Source organism: Varroa jacobsoni, unplaced genomic scaffold, assembly GCF_002532875.2.
Source record: "Varroa jacobsoni isolate VJ856 unplaced genomic scaffold, vjacob_1.0 scaffold_516, whole genome shotgun sequence".
Classification (NCBI taxonomy): domain Eukaryota; kingdom Metazoa; phylum Arthropoda; class Arachnida; order Mesostigmata; family Varroidae; genus Varroa; species Varroa jacobsoni.
Genome location: NW_019213418.1, coordinates 159,513 through 180,145, shown reverse-complemented (window position 1 = coordinate 180,145; position 20,633 = coordinate 159,513).

The window sequence follows — 20,633 nt, the reverse complement described above, 5'->3', positions numbered from 1 at the left end:
AATCCGATGTTTCCGCATACAGGCCCGCTTTAAGATCAGATAGGGCCTATATGAATTACTTTATTTTTTTAGGGAATGCCGGTTTTAAGAATTAACACTGTCAAATTTTAATATCTCTTAGATACATAGAGAAACTACGAGAATGCGGCCAAATTGGCTTTGGAGAGCGGTGCACACATATTACTGTTCCTTCATACTGCTCGAACAAAGTGAAATGTATCGGTATGTAGAGCATTTAAAATCCGACTTCACACTTCCCAATAAAACTTCAAATACAATAGGTAGAGTAGACAAATGAGGATCGTAGATCTGCCTAGCTCGCAGCCTTTCATAGGAAGAGAAGCATATTTTTTTAGCCTTATCGATTAGCTGATTTCTTTTCATAGCACATATCATTAGTGGCCCATACCTTTGGCTTATAAAAGGATTTCCATCCTGTAAGACTATATGGGGCAATCATATAGATGTATTCAATTAATATTTTCTGGCAAATTAATTAATTCTATTAAACCAGTTTCTGCTGCATGGTAGACGAGTCTTTGGTGCACACATTAGTATAATTTTCCCGCTCCCGTAGAACCGAATGTTTTCAAACGTAGCGTTAAGCAAATCTTGGCCCTTAAGGCATAAACCTTTTCTGCTATTAGAGAGCGTGACATCTAGACCAAAGATAATTGAAGATGGCGACTAAAGAATTCGTATGTATACACTAGATCAGTGGAATAATATTTAGAAAGGCAATGAATAAATAGCACCTATTTTCTTTTTTTTTTATATATCATTAGTGTATTTTTATATTTTACATACCGTTGTTATGAGTCAGCTTCTGCTTGGTATTCGTCTTAATCATCTAAGGTCTTCTTCTCAGCAACATCCGTTCATGCCACTCGGCCTCGTAGCTTATCACTGTTAACTTTCCTCTTTGCTTGTTCATTATGACTCATGTTCCCTGTTCCGCTCGGTGTACACAAGCAAGCATCGCTATTGGCTATTGGCTGTAATTGTTTTCCGTAACTATCTCTCAGTTCGTGAATAGATACGTAGTTAAACTTGTGGAAAAAACCTATTCGACAAATGAGCGACCATTTAACCTTTCTGTTCTTCGTCCTTCCGGCGCGAGCTAATAGCGGCCTAGGCACGATGACAACCGGATTTATCGGCGTTCGACTGGCGTTTCTCTGTCAACTTTTATTCCTCTCTTTCTTACAGGTACAACCTGTGTCTTTTGCCACTGCCGGCCAGCTATTTACTTTCAATCTAGGATCTCTGCATGCCTTTTTCTTTCTTGTTCTCGCTTGTTGCGTCCGTTGTAATTCTTGAACAGAACACAGCACGACCCACACCCACACACACACACACACACACACAGTCTGCCGTTCTATAGGTCTTAACGCAACTGCGGCTGTCCATCCATGCTCGTCCAAGCACGCCAGATTACATCCCCACCGGTCCGAACGGAATACCCGTCGCCGGCCGATAATCGCCGCAGACGTTGTTTTCCCTCAACTGATTTGTTCTGCGTCGAAAGCGGGTGTAGGCGCATGGATTAATTGTTCTTACTCGGTCGGAATCATCGGGTTCGTATCGGCTATGAGGCGGTAATACGATATAAACGCTATGTATTGGGGGTGCCGGGGTGCGGGATGACTATAAACGTGTTTAGGCGTCGCTATGGGGTTCATCCGGTCCGCACGTCCACTGCTACGCGATCACAAAAACGAACAACATGAAGAAGGTGAATATTCTGTATCAATGTCAGCAGATGCTGACTGAGGAAGCGGAAGTGATGTGGGGACTCCAATGGGGGCCAAGTAGAAGACAGGTTGTAACGAGTCACTTCCGATAAAATCGCGATTACGGCGGACGGGGGTGACGGCCGAAAAATGACGCACGTATTCAAAATAGAAAGTAGGTCTTAAGCAGACACTGAACGGCGGCAACATGGCCGAACCTTCTACCAAATTTTTGTTTTTCCCTTTAGCTTGGTACGGTATTATTATAAACATATCTTACAAATGCAGCTGACGAACAAAGACGGGTGGTACAGTGGATGATTTAATAAATCCTTTTGAATCATGCGTTAATATCAACTGACAAAGTGTCTAGGGGCAACTTTTCTGATTTGGCTATGCCACGTTACCCTTGAAGTTGTAACTGAGACGTTAGATGTTGTGCACGGCATTACCTTTTCGTTGTCCGGTGTGTGTTAGTACAGGTAAACCAGAAAGCATCCCTTATTCTAGCATAACTTTTGCAATAGAAGTAGCCCCGATTGACTAGAGCTCCAGGTAGCGTGCGAAACACTGTGAGATTCTTGAAAACGATTTCCTTTAAATTTGGGTGTGACTTTAAGAGCATTTCATATAGACTGTATTTTATCTATGCAACTGTGTGGGACCTATTGGTTTAGTCCTTTGCTGAAACACACAATAGGCAAGTTCAACTGAACCTAATGGATTTTAAAATATACGCGTTGTTTTTGATCGTTCAGAATATAAAATGCACGATAGATGAGCTGCTCTCGCTGCATGAACTACAACTGTAAGCGAAATAGAGAATATGCAGGTCTGCACGCTTCTATTGTTGCCTCTATCGAGTTGGAGTCGATGCGAAGCACCAGACTATGCCGGCTTTACGACGCTGTACTAACAAAAAGAGTCATAAACCATCAAAATTGAAGAGGATAGGCTGTAAAGGGTATTGACGAATCAGGTCTACAAACTCGGCGCAACAGTATAGAGGAAACAAGGTTGTTATTTTTCTATAAAGTCACAATTTCGCTATGGATCATGCTTATTCTAATTAGGTACTGGAAATTAGTCGAAGCTGGGTAGCGTTGATCTGATGGGACTGGGACGCGTTACTTGCTGTTGAAGTGTCGCCCTTCAGATGAAGACGAATGGTTATTATAGTATATAATGTTTTTCTTCTCAGAAAGCAATGAATGTTGTGTGCACTTTAGTACGTATCAATTCAGCATCACAAAGATGAGCAAAATGACCATAACAAATAACGAAAAACCAATAAATTTGATAGGCCAACTAAATACTGTTGCATAGGGTGCGTGTGTCAATGCCAAATAACGCTTGAGCAAATAACCCGTGTACGCCTCGGAAAGTCGCACGGGAGGTGGGGTCAGTTGAGTGACAAGCTTGGTTTTTGCCTATAGAACATAGTAATTTGCCTAGCCATCAATCGGAGTTAACGACCTTTTTGTCATTGTTTAAGCTCGAGAATGACGCCGCCCGACCGTTCACAAGTATCGAGACGGCCAGTAGCATCGTGTACATTTTAACAAATCAGCAAATTTTAAAATATATGTTTTTGTGACAATTGTATTGCATAAATAAGTATGTGCACGATAAGTTATCTCTAAACAATATCTGTTACTAATAGAGAAGAGAACTGGACGTCATCTCTATTTCAATTTATAGTAATAATACTTTTATACAGGCAGAAATGAAGTGCGCTTAATAGCGTCTCGTGTATATAAAACTAAAATATTAAAACGCACAGCATAAAATAAAGTCCGCGCGATTACGGTGCACTGAAGTGCAAACGAAAACTCATATTAATGTTGATGATGATGATGCGAAGCTGTGATGTGAAGCGACAACGGCTGAATTCGGTGAGCTTCAAAGAGATAGAGTTAAGGTCGTTCTGTAGACATACAAACACAATAAAACTCAAGGCTTAGCCAATTCTTGTGTCTCGAGGTGTGTGTGTCAATGGGCTGTAATGCTCTCTGGTCATATACGCACCTCAGTCCATAAGGCGGTGGTAAACGTGGCTCCTTTTTAGGTTGTGTGGTACGCAGAAGATGGGGGTCCCACTTACAGGATTACACCAATACAGGGCTCCCAAGCGAAACTCACTCTCAAAAATTCTATCGGAGATTAGTGTGCAAAAACGCGATATTCTTACCGAAACCCTATCCCTGATGTAAAAAGAATCTGTACCTATAATTCGAAACGTAATTTTTGTTTGAAGTCTTTAAGGAAAGCAAAAGCTTTTCCGTAAGACTATTTCTTTTTCTATAATATATATATACATAAGTGTATATAGTGGAATACAGTTCGATAAATTATAGTAGCCATATGAAAATGCCACCTGTATGTTGAAGTTTAATTATCTTGTCCACTTAGAACCATATTATTCTCGGATTTGGGTCACAGTGAGGCCACAATCAGCTGTTCGGTATGATGAACTGAAATGCAACCCAAATTTAATATATGAATAAATTGTTCCTCTTCTCTACAAAACATGTTCTACTGAAGGGTTATATATTACGCTAGGCTGGTAAATATCTGACCACAGGATCTATTCTATAAGGTAGCGGTTGATTTGTGTGAACGGTGGTATTCTAAATGCAGTGCAAAAAAAAAGTTGTGTTCTAAATGCACCGCGATAACTTTTCCAAAAGTTCTCATGATGAAATTAAAATAATAAAAAAATGATAATCGAACAATACGCAGTTTCATGGGCGGCTCAGTTTAAGCACTGGACATTCTCAGAAGCCATCCTGCTCAGGAGTCCTATTCTGTGAAGAAGAAGAAGAAGAAGAAGAAGAAGAAGCAACTCTTCTTGGCAACGTGCCTGCTGTTCAAGTTGCTATATGATTTGTCGTGCCCTCCTTTGCTCGTGCAAGTTTTTTTCCATGCACGAAAACAAGCCTTGTCATCCGTGAAGCGTGCGCAATCAAATTCAGAAGCTGAAACTGTTTTCTCAGAATTTCATAAACGAGTCCATAAGTACACAAAATAAATTTAACACAATATTAGTTTAATTGCTTACTTTTTCTTTAAATGTCCTTTATATATATATATGGTTTTATATATATATGACAGATTTTTTGCTTTCAGTATGTTGTCATGCACATATACTGTAACTTTTCGTTGCGAATTGTAATGGGACGTATGTCTCGCTAAGCCTTTAAATTACGGACGCATCTAATAAATAAAAAAACATGCTAATAGTATCATCACGCACGTTGGACACCTCTAGATATGGGATCCAAGATGTCCGTGAACGTTTAATAACATGTACAAAGCTTTTGGTAATCCGAATAATCTCAGAACAATTCTAATGTGTAATGGTCAAACAGAGTGATGAGTAAAACTTGTCCCACAGACTTATTTTACGGATTCGTTGACTTGGTAATTTCCTTTCTTAAAGTACGCCATCTTCTGATAGTGGAGCTTGCCCAATTACTGTTGAGATGTTTTTTTACTATTTTTTTTGGCAATAAAATATCATTAACTATACCAAAGAGCAAAGGTTTCTTATTAGCTAATTAGATCTTATTAGCAAAGTTACCGTTTCTGCGCTTAGAATGCTTAACGTTGATTCATCTTGTAGTATTATAGTAGTATAGCAGGTAGTATAGAAAAGCTACCAATGAGTAAAAATTAAAAATATTACTCAGTAACCAGATTTTGACAAGTTTCAACTTCATTCTAAGTTCCTTAACTTGTTTTAGTTTAGTGTTTAAGATGTTTAATGTTAAAAAAAAACTTCCACCCTATATTTGGAGATAGATTTAAAAGCTATTTTTTGAAAAGTTTATTACAACAAGCGGTTGGCAACATCATCACGTATTTCTGTTTTCTGTTCGGTTTTAAATTTCTGCTTGAAAAGATTGGTCTGTCCCCTTAGACGTGTCAGTAGACTAAAGACTGCTTTTATTAACCATGAACAACTAGGTAAAATACATGGCCGTTCCTTTAGTGCTAGAACGAACTATATATATATATATATATATGTAACCTGGAGACTATAAGCACCATAGCGAACCAACAAGTAGGCGTGATCTCGTGCGTGGATCACAGAGAGCATTTGCCGAAAAATCCGGCCGACTTCAGATCGGTACCAGTTGCTGGAGCGATATTAGCGTTGGGTTTTTTCCACGTATTACCCAAACTAATGCATCAGATCGACGCGCTGATACGCCAATAACCCTGAAAAGAGTACGTCAGTAATCATTTCAGCACGTCAAGCAGTCGCTGACGTCGACAACGAGGTTCTCGTGAATTTTTTTTCTTACGACGTTCTGTGCCTGGTTCAGCCAGAAAAATTACCTGTTAAGAGAGGCTTTCCTAGCTGACCACCGACTTGGTTAGAGGTGTGATATGCTTAATGTGATCGAAAGTTCTTTGTGCGTTTGTCAGCATTTCATCCTACGCACCATCTCGAAGTCTCATAGATTCTGAAGCAAGAAAATGTTCACTCCTCGCTCGCCATTACCACACTTTTTTCAAAAGGTTATTTGAACCTCAGCAGTCAACGCACCTAAGATAGGAAGACAATTTAAAGCACAAATAATACCCTCATTATGTCACCTAATTCATTTAGATGAACGTAAGCAATCAAACATTTCTTTCTCGCTGTTTCATGCTGCATCGCGATACTGTCATTTGCGCAAGTCTTTCGCTTTGTTTTTTTTTTATCGATTTCTCCGGTTTAGCCTGAGCTTCGTTCGAACAAGCCTTTACAGTTTCATTCCTATTATTCTACTGTTTCTTCACTCATATACTAGGTTCTTCGTAAACGTGCGTTTTAGATACCCGACTTGTTACCGTATTATGTCAAATTTACCTCTTGGTATATATATATATATTTGCAAGTACGCAGATCCCCTGATACATACTTTAACGGATTCAGACAATTAGTCAATTGTCTCTTCCTGCAACTTTCTCTCTAGGTAAGTTTACTCGTACCATACCGTTAACACACGAGAGAAAACTGAAACAGCGTCCTTGCCCTTTGTGCCATAGCTACCAGTGCCAATAACGGCCGCCGACCTCCGACCGCCGTTACGCTCGTCGAGGACCAAGGCCGCCAACAGCCACAGCGCTCGCCTCTTGTTTTAGCAGGTTGGTCCGATCTTCTCCCCGCCTTCCTCCCCTCAGCCATCTTTTTAGTCCCGTTTTGCCTATCTTTCGCCCTGACTTCTCTGCCTAGCCGAATTTTTCCACGCTCTTCCATCTCTTACCCCTATCCTTGACTACTTTCTCTATGGTCGACTCTATTCAAACCAACAATATCTGATTATCGTAGTGCCCTCAAAAGTTTGTACAGTCCCATGCAACATTCGTAGGGGAGTAAAGCATTGTAGCCGTGGCAGCGCCACAACCGTTGAGGCATCTGCCGACCCCGCCGGTGCCACCCTGTAATACCAACGCCGCTATCCCTATTTCTGCTTCCTCGGCCTCTCTGACGATTGCCGGGGCCCAGGCACTGCAACAGACGTTACGAAGGAGAGAACTGCAGAAGACTGCGTTCGCTGCGAGCAAAGCAGCGAATAAAACCAGCTACGACAGCCGACGATCAGTGGCCCAAGCAAATTGCCTTCGAAGAGAAGATGTGCGGCGAAGAGGAACTGCCACCTCTGATTCTAATAATAATAATAATAATGACTGGAACAGCGATGGCAGCAAAAACAACAACGATCGTATGGAGAAAGGAAAGAGAGCTTTAAAGCAACATGACGAAATAACGAACAGATCAACTATCCAGAAAGGAGAAGCTTGCCAGTGACTTTGGCCTCATGGCCCTGTTGGTTTATCTACATATTAGGCAGACGCCTCTGGTCGAGCCATTAGGTCACGAGCTATTTGCCATCGACCTAACGAATGACCCTTTTTACCTCGCTCATTGTATCAATAGCAACCGGTCCGCTGGCTGTACATAGAAACCTGCTCTTTACAGCCCAGCTCTGTGGGGTGACGGTTGACGACGCCAAAGGACACGTTGGTGTGCTAACAAAAAAAGTATGGCATTTGCTGAATGTTCTCATTCTAACCAAATCATATTATATATTCGCATACGACTCTGTTATCGTAAACATAAAATCGCTCACTTTCAAAGGGCCCTGTACTACTTTAGTATTGCACACATTTGATAGACATGCAGGCAATTCCTGCTAACAGTCGGTCCATTTACGGCGTAAAGGGGCAGCTACAAGTTAACTAGTGTACGATCATATCAAAGAAATTTTAGGATTAACGCCCCATGATGATAAACCAAATCTCCAGCAACTAATTTTTTTTTAGCAATAATATCTTTCGAAATCAAGCCAGAGGGCTGGTTTTGTTCGATAATTTTACGTTTGCGGTATTAGCACAATAGGAAATTATTATGGTTCATGTCAGACTAGGTAAGGTAAGGTAAGGGGTACCGTTTGGATCTCGCAGTTTATACTAGACATATTACCAAGGAATTAGCTTTGTAAAATATTACATTTACCTCTTGTTGCTCTGCTCATAAATATATAGTAAATAAATCGGTATATAATAGCAAGGTACATTAATACCATACATATAATAAGGCTATTGAGAAGAATGGGATTGCTGGATCAAACTTCCTCATACAAAAATCTCTCACGTAATTTCCAGCATCTTGTAACGTGATGCAGGTTTCAAAGGTAAGCCTGTTCTACAGTAGCTCCGTGTACGCCTAACGATATAGCGTATTAAATTGAACAGGTTATGTACAGCAACGACATCATTTCTATAAGCACTCATTAATCTGATCTACTCTCAAGTAAATACGTGATTTATCTGCTTATGTAATTAATTTCGCCTATACCACGGGTGAAGCTATTTACCTAAAACGATATCACTGCGAGAACTAGACATCAGACGGTGGTTCGCGGAAAGTAATGTACCTTGAATTCAAGCATTGTACATTAATACTCACTGTTTTTAGATAATAGCAACTATTCAAAGATGGGGGGAAAAAAGAAGGAAAAAAGAAAAGTTGCTCTTCTTTGTGTGTGCAAAGAAAGAGATAGGCTGGTCGACTGTTTGGAGAGTCTCCTTTCCGCGTGACGGCGGAGCAGCCAAAAGTCAACAGAGCACACGACTGTCCTGATGATGTTTACGGTCCAGTCGTCCTCCTAAAACAGGTTACTTGAAATTTACATAACTGGCAGCAGCGATCACACTTTCCCTTAAGCTACTGATCTGCTTAGAACTTCCGTTTATGCACAAACTCTTCGCTCCTTTTATCGCGTCCCATAGCTACTTACGTCATTCAGCGGTGCTGCAACAGCCACTAGAGGTGACAACACAGAAAACGAAGAAGAAACACTCTAAAGAAAGGCTATAGACTCGAGTGATATATCAAGCCATGATGCCTGTGATGGTTTCTATCGTTTTTACGAAAACATCGATTTGCCTATACAACAAATAAAAAAAGGGGGCTCTGCCTCAGCTGTTAACCTATTTCAAACGTATCATTACTGACTGATAAATTTCTTCATTCCTAACTGTCAAACTCCCTTCGACTCGTACCATATGATACATATATGTATCTCACTATGATAAAATTATATCCGTCATGTAGATCTCTTATGCCTAGATGGGTCATTACACTATTGATGTGGTACGCATGTATGTCACAATCTACTTTTTTGCTCGGTCTGACGGATTTTACATTTTGTATTCCCGCCTCGTCCCAGAGGACGGTTCGGGATGCTTTGAATATCTAAACTGTCAAAGGTGCGGGAAACGCAGCTCTACCAGAGGTCGGCGGGAGTTTAGACGACAAGTTCAAACTGGAAGAACTCGAAGCGCGCGAACCCTCTAAAGTCGACGCAATCCTCATTTCCTGCATTTCGCCAGCGATGCTTGCGTGGAGAATAAAGAGGAAGACCAGTTCAGGTCTTGAATCAACGACCAGTCGAATTCGCGGCATGATTGTAAAATGATGTTCTTGACAGCTTTGGCTACTAGTGTCGTTTCAATATCTGCAAATCGTTCTCCTTCATCTTATCATTACCATATAATGCACACAACGATGGAATGAAGTGCAGTATAGTGATAGTACTTAGATAGTCTGTGTTGAGTAACGATCATTTGGCAGTTTTGTCATCGTTCTTAAAGAACGGGCCCAGGGTGTCACGACGGGAATGATCGCTCCGGTCGTTCGCCATCGCCTCCTCTCCTGGCCGCTGCTGTCGCCGTCGTCAGCTTTCCAAGGCAGAGCTATGTTTAGAGCTGATGGCGCATGTATGAGCCGAAACGACGAGAAACATGAGAAACTGAAAGGCGACGAAAAGCCGGAAAAAAGAGAGAGAAATCTGAGACACGAGACGGCGGTAGCGGAGACGGCGAACATTTGCTCGTTAATTCGTTCGATCCGTCGGTTAGATAGATAGTCAGAGAGTTAGACCGGCGGTGAGGCAACCGGATAATGGTGACGGGCTCCTCGCTTTTCGCTTCTCTACCCTCGTTCCCGTCGCCCTTTTTCATTGCCGTTATCGCTATTCTTGCTGCTAAACGAGAAGAAGCCGATGCAGTAACAGGAACGTAACGTGCATCCGGGGTTGAGACCGAGCAGCCAAAAATGGCACGAAGAATCGTTGCACGTTGTCCAGCGGTTGTTGCAAGCACCAGCATCACTCAGTTTCTTCGAACAGCTGGATGATTCAGAGGCAGACCAAGGCAGGAGCAGACCGGATTTCGCTTTGCTTCTGTCGATACCGGCAATCTTTCCTCATTTTAATGCCGCCCCGAGAACGGAAGATCCGTCTTCCTCTTTTTAAAAGCCCCGTACAGGCGCGAACATGTGGTATTGTACAGCTACGAATTCATGGCACGTTGCCACTTCTTGGCTAGCAAGTAAGGTAGACAGGCGGTAGTGCGGCACAACAGGCGAATTGGAAACCTTGGAAATGGCGGCTGCTACTACTACCAGTACAGGTTTTACTCCCTTTTTACTCAGATAAACGAAGCTGTGCTGAAAAGTTATTGACCGTTAGAGGGGAAAAAGTATTGAACCAAAACGATAAAGGGCCAGTACAAGGAGAAGTTAGGTGCTATGGGTGGCGCGACGTATTTCCTCAAACACCTACACGCGCATTGTCTCCAGAAGCAACGAAATTATGTTTGGCACTTCCAGAAAAGCGGCAGGAAAAGGCAGTACCAGCGACGAAGTCAGTGTTCAAAGAAATCACGCTTTCGACCTTGAAGCGGCCTGCGGCCTTCACGGATGTTCGCTGGTGTCGACTCCAATAGGTTTTGATTGAGTTTGAAAGCGACGACCGACTGAAGTGATACCTTCAAGAATAGACGCAGCGAGGCTTTCAGTACAGCTTCAGCCAGAGTCGTGAACCTCTTTGCTCAACTATAGTTTGACCATTTGGAACGTGTTTGCAGTAAATGTGCTGTTAGACGCCACTTTATCGCTTCGCTTACGAGCTGGACTAACTGCTAATGCCCCTAATATTTCTTTATGGACCCCAGGAGCTTTTTCGAAAGGATCGATTTCTATGGAAATCGACAAGAATTAAATACTCAGAAGAACCAGCGCTAAAAAGAAAAGTCCCTTGAAGGATATTTGACAACATTCCGCAATAGTTGCTTAATAATTTAACACTTTTTACAATATTTTTCTACTCAGTTTTTCTCTTAGCTAAAAAGCAAGCAACATCCAGCAAACCGATGAGTCCTACAAATTATTTCATTAAAATAGTACCGTTTCCCGTACCGTGGGATTTTTACTTCCTTAGTAAATCCCGATTAAAACGACACTTTAAAAAAATGAGAAAAAATTGACTGGCTTGCAACTTTGTTGTGCAATCTTTACTCGAATTTGTTCAATTAGTGTTAAGTGAGAAAATAAAACATTAAGAAAGGTTCTATAGTAAACAGATTTATTATCACTACTATAAGAGATATTGACGTTTGATTGAGCTGTGGACCTCAAAACGTTGTTATCTGTTATCACGATAATTATATAGGGGGTGAGCTAGGCAGACGCTCATCTCGTTCTAACTCTAAATGTCATTTTACTGATTCTACTAATTTTGTAGAAGTGGAGAATTATTGGTGATGTCTTTGTATATTTTTAGCGCAAGTTTCCTATTCATGCCTCCCCGCTAGCATTTGTTCTTCCAATTATTCCTTTCTACATAACTGTTAGTGAATTTTTTCCAGTTTGTTTCGTCGAGAAACGATGTACTTACTAGACGAATATATAGCGTAAGCTGTTTATTCTAAACTTTTACTAAAATAACTCATCTACTAAACTCAGCTCGTTTAACTTCCCGTGCTGTTCCAGCCTTCCAGCCGTTATCAGCCGTCGCTAGCATACATCCTCTTCCCATGACCGTTCACGTCTTCTACAGCCAAGCGTGGAGATGACGAAAGCGTTTAATACGATTTCTAATGGCAGCCAAATCCGTTAGCCTTAGGTATGACGCTAGCAGCTTCCTGAGCTAATTAGCATTAGCGATATAATACTGGAAGTACAATTCCTGTAGGCTCCCGTGGCACAGCTAGCTGGAAACTAAATCGGACTAGTTTGACCTGCCGTGTGCCGCTGATGGCTCTCAAACGAGAAAAGTCGATAGAAAATGTATAAAAAGTATCAGCCACCGCATGTCTAACAGCGCTGCCACCTACTCGACCACCTGTAGCGAGTACCATTGTACGTGTACTCATTGTAGTGCCCGGCTACTTCCGTTAGTCTTTAACCTAACATGACTAGCACCCTGACAAAATGTTGCACGTACGCAACTTCTATGCTGCTCTCGCGTGACCTCTATCGTGTCCGCATAATTGTTCTAGGACCGTTTCCACAATATGGATTTCGAAAGCTCATTGGTCTTTTTCAGCACAAGAAGGATAGCACATAGACGTCTTCTCACTTTCTCAAGGGATTCGTTGGACTCTTCTTCGAGGACCGGGTTGTGGAGGTGAAGGCAAAAGCGGTGTCATTAAATATTGTTTTCTAACGATCCAGTAAAAGCCACCATCAAAAAGAATGCTCACTTACTCAAGCATTCTTCTTCCTAAGGCTGAGGCCGCTAATAGTGGAACGAGGCGCGTCGATCTCCACCCGTTAGAGTAAAGTATAGCTCTCAGGGCGGAACGACTTTAGGCCAAGAGAAGGTAAGTAGACTAACGAATCGACCGCCCAGATAATATGGCCTTTTAACCTGACCCTTAACCGTCTTCTATACACATATACATATATGTCTATATATATATATATATTTCTGTTTTTCTACGCTTCATCGAAACCAGGTGGAAAATTAATAATATTTGTTGAATAACGAAAAATAGGTCCAAATCGCAACGAGCAGATCAGTTAGAGAATACTGTGCAGTTCCATTTTGGTCCTAAGTGATATATGACAAGTTAGCATTTGCCTATATACTAACATTTTCCATAAAAAAACTACGGGTACCAAAGCAATCGAAATTTTAGAGGCGAATCTTTTATTTCACATTTTGTTTGTTCTTATCAACAAATTGGCAGCGGTGTAATTACCAGCAGGCTGATTACTCATAGTGGTCATTCTAGCGTTTATTGCGCACTCATACCTGCGTGAACGTGCTATAATTAAATACGTATGGTTTAGCGTACCTGTGGGAAGAGGAACATAAACAGTCTGGTATTTTTTTTTGAGAGAAATCCAGTCTTTTTCTCCTGCGCCTTTTACTCTTCGCCTACTGAATACAGTAGTCTCACGCTGTAGTGACAAAAAACCTTCTGTCAAGATGCTAACCAACAAAATAAAAGCAGTAACTTTAACTTGTTCAGGATCCCTATTTTAAAATGATACTTGTCATCGGCCGCCGACTAACTTACATATGTTCGATAGCAGTAATCCTGTTGTCCTTCGTTTGCTGTTCTCTCACGGTGTAGTTGCTAAAAAACACCAAACTCGAATTCGACCAGCAAATACAAACAGGATTACGCCCACTACCCAAAATCGTTCGACCCAAATGAAGCAGAAGTACGTTCAATAAGTGGCAGTGGTACGGTGTAAACACACTGCTGTAGTACACTTTGCAGTACACCTCTTCTAGCGGTTTCGAGTGCCCTTCTTTCCTTCTCTTGTACTTTTTTTCTTCCGTTAGTCTCTTCTGCTTTGTGACGCGTTCCTTCTCCATCCTTTCCAACCCTCGCCCTTACCTGAGGACTAGGAACGCGATGGACAGTGTGCTCACTACTTGAACGCAGGGACCCTCATGTTCTGCATTGCCTGTCTCACCACCAGAATGGAATGGTTTAGGATGGGGAAGAGGCAGACAGTGAAGGCGATGACTGCAACTGATGAACATACAACGATCGAAAGTCGCTGGATGAGGGTGCCGCAGCCGATCGCAGTGCATCCCTTTACGAAGGCCCTATGAGTCCCCATGGGCCCGGCTTTAGGTGCTCGTCAGTAGGATCACATACGACGCAAACATACCCACCAGGCAGAAATAAAAGAATATTGGCTTCACTTGCTGTACTTTCATCGCTCAATGATTGTTAGAGAGCGTGTTGCACTGAACATCGTTTGATTTGCCATGCTGTTAGGTTAGATGGGCCCCAGCTTCGACGGCTTATTCACCGACTATAGTCGTCCTAATCATTGGGCCTACGTAGATCACAGTTTGACAGTCGTAGTGATGCTATAACTGCTCAAGCGGTGTATGTTCTATAGTAATGGGTAGTGAAATGGACACCGATCGCATAACCAAAACGGCTCTAGTCTCGTCAGCCTGCTGAGCCAACCTTGTTCGTTATGCTGCAGCTGTGCACTCGGCGATAGCGTTAGGTCGTTATGACGCTATTCGAGCCAGCGCTCTTGCAGACTCGGGGGCCAAATGACCATGCCGCTCTGCTGACGTTGAGCTATACAGAGCGATGGCGTGAGCGACCGGGACAGTGAGAGATGGAGAGAAATAGCAAAAAAACGACGTTGTTTGCATCGCTGAATATTCGATGCACGTCAACGCAGCACGCGGAGCGACATAAGAAAGCCGAAACCGCCATAGTAGGTCACATTGTCGATTGAGAGCACGGAGCAGTTACCTGTGTATGAGGTAAGGGCCTGCTGGTGAGTAGGGTCCGGGCGGTTCTCGGTGAACGGGAGAACTCAGTAGAGAAGAGAGAAAATGGAATAAAGCGTATTGTGAGGTTGTGGAATTGAAAATGAGCTGCTAAAGACAAAAATTTGGTAAAAACGGTAACGGCCGGGTAGGATATCTGACCGTTACCGTTGCTTTATCTATCTCTATGTCTCCTAAAGAAAAGGAGACATAAGGATAGCCAAGGCAAAGCAAAACGAGCTGTGGAAGAGAAGGAAAAGGAACGAACACCATCCGTAACTGGACAGCTTCATATCAATGGTACCTATGTTATTTAAATGCACTCCTCTGCCCTATAGTTGCTGGGCAATAGCAGAACGCCATCCGTCGATATTGCTGCCCTGCTTTATATTGCCGGGCTGCTATTACCGGTGTTTCTAATTATGTTGTTTGCAACGTGCACCATCTTGCTCCTAGCACGCAGCTCGCAGACAGCGAGCCCGACAACTGCGACAACTAAGCGCTTACCGCAAAGTATGTGAGTTTCGTCTAGAGAATTTGTTGTTTATGTGTCACATAGCATGTGTATTAAGCATAAGGGCGAGAGCGATGTGTTTGGTTTAATTTCGGAGTGAAACTAAGGAGGGCCAGAGTTTTGAGGGGAAAATAGCTGTTAGTGCTACGACTGGATGTTTAATCGTTTTAAAACCGGCGGCGAACGCCAAGGACAGATGCGCTGTCCTATGTGCACGTTGTACGTTTGTTGGGCCTCGTCGTGCCTCAAAGCCATTAGAGCAGCGCTTTTGAACAAACCGAATGCTAGGCCAATAAGCGTCTTCCGGTCGCCTTTGCATTAACCTATGTTGTGGGATGGCGTGTTTGATATAGGCTACATTGTGAATTTACCATGTTTCTTTATAACTTGAACTATGTGGTCACTGGGACAGATGGGAACACGACCCAATTGGTCAAGCCGTTAGGGGAAGTTACTGTCAACGAGGGTAGCTTTATTTCGTCGTCATTTAACCTAGTCGCTGCTTACATGTTACTTGTTTTCTATTTGTTTTTATTGAAAAGCTGATGACTTGCGCATATGCTATACCCTGTCTAATGGCATCAAACTAATTTATTAAAGTAGGGCTATATTTAGAATAGCATATCACTGCGCTATGATATAACAAAAAGTGTAATAATAATTTGAAATTTTTTCGTCATTTATAACTCTGTTAGAAGTCTAACAACGTATACTTCTGGTATTACCGTCACGTACAGGTGACGCGGATGTTCATCTTTGCCCCAGCCGCCGCACGACTGCTTGTGATTTCTGTCAAAGATATCAAATATGGAAGAAATTTCTTTAAATGAAGCCATACGGTAACGCAAAAGGGGAACTTATGTTATATTGATCTCAGAGCTATGTACAAATAGTTGCTATTATGTGAGACAAATTTTCAGCTGTATCACTGCACCAAACCCTAGACAGGCTGTAAATGCAACCTACACGCCTGATTTTATGGTTCAGAGCTCATCGATATCAAATGATTAATCAAGCGCGGTCACCGCCTTCACTCGCACAAGTGCGAATGATTCGCAGATGCCGTGACCTCAAGAAAGTCTGCAAAAGCGCAGATAAAGCCTAGAGCTGTACCAGAGGATTCATGTTGCTGTGCCATAATATGAGAACCTAGACAATTAAGCTTCGCTTAGGCAGTGAGTTATTGGATTGCACAGGGGCCTAGACTAGGGGAGGTAGAAAGAGACAAGGTCATATAGACAGGGCAGTCGATGCCGGCAAAAAGCTGACTTGTGAAGTGTATGACATGCCATAGGAAATGATGATCAACAAGCAATCAAAATCAAGATACCACATAATCGTACTGCAAGTAACGTTTATATTCCAATAATGAACTAGAACTATTTTCTCGGATATTCATCTATATAAAGGTGAACTATTTATCAGTATATTCACTTCTTTATTAGTTAAAGGCTAACTATCTCATAGATCAAATTAATTAGATTAATTACTTTTCAAACTCTATTAAATTATTATAATTTTCGGATCATAACCGATCAGTGTATCAGAGATATATCTATACACATATTGCATATTGTTTACCAGATTTCTAGGTAGTGAATATTGAAGGGTGTTTGAACGAAGATTTAGATTATTTCTTGCCTCAGAATTGTTTATTGTGACGACGCTCGAGAGACAGGTTCAAAAAAATTGGACATCTTCAACGTGGAGGCTTTTCATTGTAGGCTACAAATGTCGTCGATCTCGGCCTGCTCAGATCGTAGACTTATTTATTACCATTTACTATGTCGTCTCATTTAATAACCAGGAGACGCGTATAAGATTCGTCTCGATTGATTCACGTATTTATGATAAAATAAGTACATCATGGCAGATTTCCTTACACTATAACACAAAAGCCTCCAAAAAGGTTTTCGCCAGTTTATTATTTTTTTATTCACTGCAATTACTTCCAGCGGAAATTTTGCACACTGCATCGTAATCATATTAATTCCCTTATGGAATTCAAAGGCAGAAAGCCAACCTAAAATGTTATCGACAGGCTTATGTAAGTTGATAAATAAAACCCTGACAATGATTGTATAGCGATTAACAGTTCCTAAAAATTCACACCTTTGAGGGAGTGTGCGAAAAGCAGGAACGATGCTCCGGCGCGCTAAATAATCTTAGAACAACTAATTACTACGATTTACTAGCCATCAAGCTAGTATCGTATCTTTCACTCGCCTTTGCGACGCCTCACAAAGCTGTCAGACCACTGCTACATCGTACCGAATTATCTACCGATGATCAAATAAGTAGCTTATTTGACCTTTTTAATCAAAATACAAATAACGACACCTGTTTGCGCATCCAGATGTCCAAGCGATCTTTGGTAAGGAGAACACCTATAACCATAGGCTCCTTGCAAGGCAAAAATTCTTCATGAAATGTTTGACTCGGGTCGGCAAATAACTCTGGCCTCTTGTCTGGCAAACGGCAATACGGATAAACAAAAAACGGTAATGCGAAATCGAGGTACTCTTACTAGGCGCCACCCGGCGAAATATTTACAACCAACAATAAAATGAATCATATTCTATATTGGGACCAAACGTACTCAGTATGGTTCTTGGTCATATACAATATAGGAAAAGTACGAGATATAGTAATGTAATAATTATTGCTCCGTTTAGCATATTACTAGATAAAAACTGTGCAAACGTAGGTAGGATAAATTAGCGGACAAAATTATTTTTATATCGAGGCAGTTGCGGAAAAATAATATCGTCCAACAGCACAAAACAGGTATAATACTGCGATTAATCGTTCACTGTTAGCTCGAAGTCGTTTCCTAGTTACTAAATATTGTAATAGTACAATATGACTTTATTCCCTGCTGGAACACGTCCGCATTAACCTCTTCCATTACCCCTCGGCGCCGCCAAAAGCCCTCGGACAAAAATAGACACTTAATGCGGCTTGATTTACCGACGACATCCATAATTCGGCCTTATGCGAGAGAACATTCTTCGCTCTAAACTAGTATTTCTCTTCAATCAAGGATTTCAGGATCAGCTATGCGCTAGACTGTAGCTGCAAACACTCGCAATCGATTTAGGTATGCGTAATACAGATGAAAGCCAGAAACGTCATACTTCATTACAGGTTTGTAGAAAAACGGTCCGACGTACAAAAGGCCAGAGCTCGGCGGAACCATTATGCGGTGGTTGGATATGCAGCTGCTGGCCCTTGAAGATTAACGGTACTTTTGTGTTTTCGAACCATGTTCAGGCATACTTTCCCAGTTGACCTTGGAAAAATAGGGCAGTAATGTTTGCGCGAGTCTACGCATATTCGCGTAGCGACCCAGTAGCCACAGAACAAATTCTCCGCCTGCTTGAGGGTCAACTCTGCTAGCATCTGCCGAAAACGAAATCAATGGACGGAGAACGAGATGAGGAAGCAAAAAGCGAAGTGAAATCCGTCTTTGGCCACGACGGTGGCGACCAGGGCTGCTAGGATGAGCTCTGGAGCTCGAAAACTGCCTTATCTGAAGACGATTTCCTTACCTCGTCCTCGCTTGGCCCCTAGCAATCTAGTAGCGGTTTTTATTCTGCTACGTTTACTGTCGTTATTAGCTTTGCTGTTATCGTTATAGTCATTTCAATATCTGTATGATGCTGGGTGTAACTCATTTAAAAGTTCGTCGTCTGCTCGGTGGAAACCGCTCCGGTGTCCAATAAGGGGTGCCTATTCAACGATTTTCCATAGGCTGCTATAACGAAAAAAGCAACGATTTCGAATGAATCGATTATAACAATAGCAGTAGCACATCAAATAGCAGGGCACTGGGCTGTTAGAATTTGCACATACACAGGCAAAGAGAGAACTGGCAGCTAATACAGGTCTCAACTCCGATAGAGGTAATACTTTATGTGACACCAAGTAGGAAACACTTTTAGGGAATCCTGCCTTAGAAAACTTCGCTTTCATAAATGATACGCGTCTTTTTAGAGATATTGCGTCAAAAACACTACAACAACATGACAAGGGTTTAAGCCCTTCCCGACGAAGGTTTTGGTCAGAGTACTGGTCCATGAGCATAAATATCTGACAAATGGTACACTTTCGTTTATATGACATAGGTAATTGCATGAGATCTGTCGATATAAAACGATCGACAAATCATTATACGATGGAATATACTTTAATGTATACTGTAAGCGATCCTAAGTGCCATTTATTCGAAGTTACTTCTTTGAAGAAGCGCATCTGAAACTTCTCTGTAGGATTAACATATACGACATCGAACCTTAAGGGTTTTTGAACTTCTACTACGTAGTTGAGTTTCACTGTATAGTGCTGTCTGCACGTTTTTTATTTAATGCACCCGTTTATTAATGTACTTTATTTTCACTATTGTTATCGGTTAATTCAATGTGCCACGAGGCCGGCTGCGTACGAATGAAAAATCTAGAAACGAAACAACGAATAATTTTCGCACAGTCATTGGTGCTTTACCTATAATATCTTAATCTGGTTCACGTATTTAGCGTACACAGGATAAGTTAGGGTATTCATTCATCCGTTGACACGGTAAATAAGTGCCCTAATAAAAAGGTAAAAAAAAGATAAAGTGCGCAAGCAGCGTTGCAGTGCTCAACGCCACAGCTTTTCAAGCTTCAGCGGCATAATTAGAAATTGTGATAATGTCAACGAACAGGGAATAGCCAAAATGTGCATCTTGATTTTCTACAGGATTAAAATTAATGCGCTACTTCAATAAAAAGTCCTGCCCGACTATCTAGCTCATCGTAAACCGGAGGTGCGGATTTCCCTCCTACTCGTGGGACGTTCCGATTGCTAGGTCATTCTCTGACGTAGCTTTGCCACTGTGATCTATTGATGAGCATCAAATAACTCCTTTATCTGGTACCATTCAAGTTTATACGAAATTATACTAACTCTATGTCTAAAGTTCACAACGACGTCACACTCGTATATATGCTCTCCTAGCAACGAAAGAAAACATCTATTCACTCTTTGCGTGCAAAAACAGTCTAGCAATAATCCCAGAGTTTGTGCTACATTTATGCCATGATGGTGTACCTAAAATTATTCTTGTAGTCTTACTTCGCATGCTCGTAGCGTCCACTTGACCAAAATTGTCTTAGGTATCAGGCCTGCTCGTCGATAGCCGTGGCAGTAGATCCTTCTTGTTTCGCCACGAAACACTTCTCCGTCGACAACCACACGCGAGATCTACCCGTCGGCCGGGCCTTGTCCTTCAGGTACATATAAGGTGTT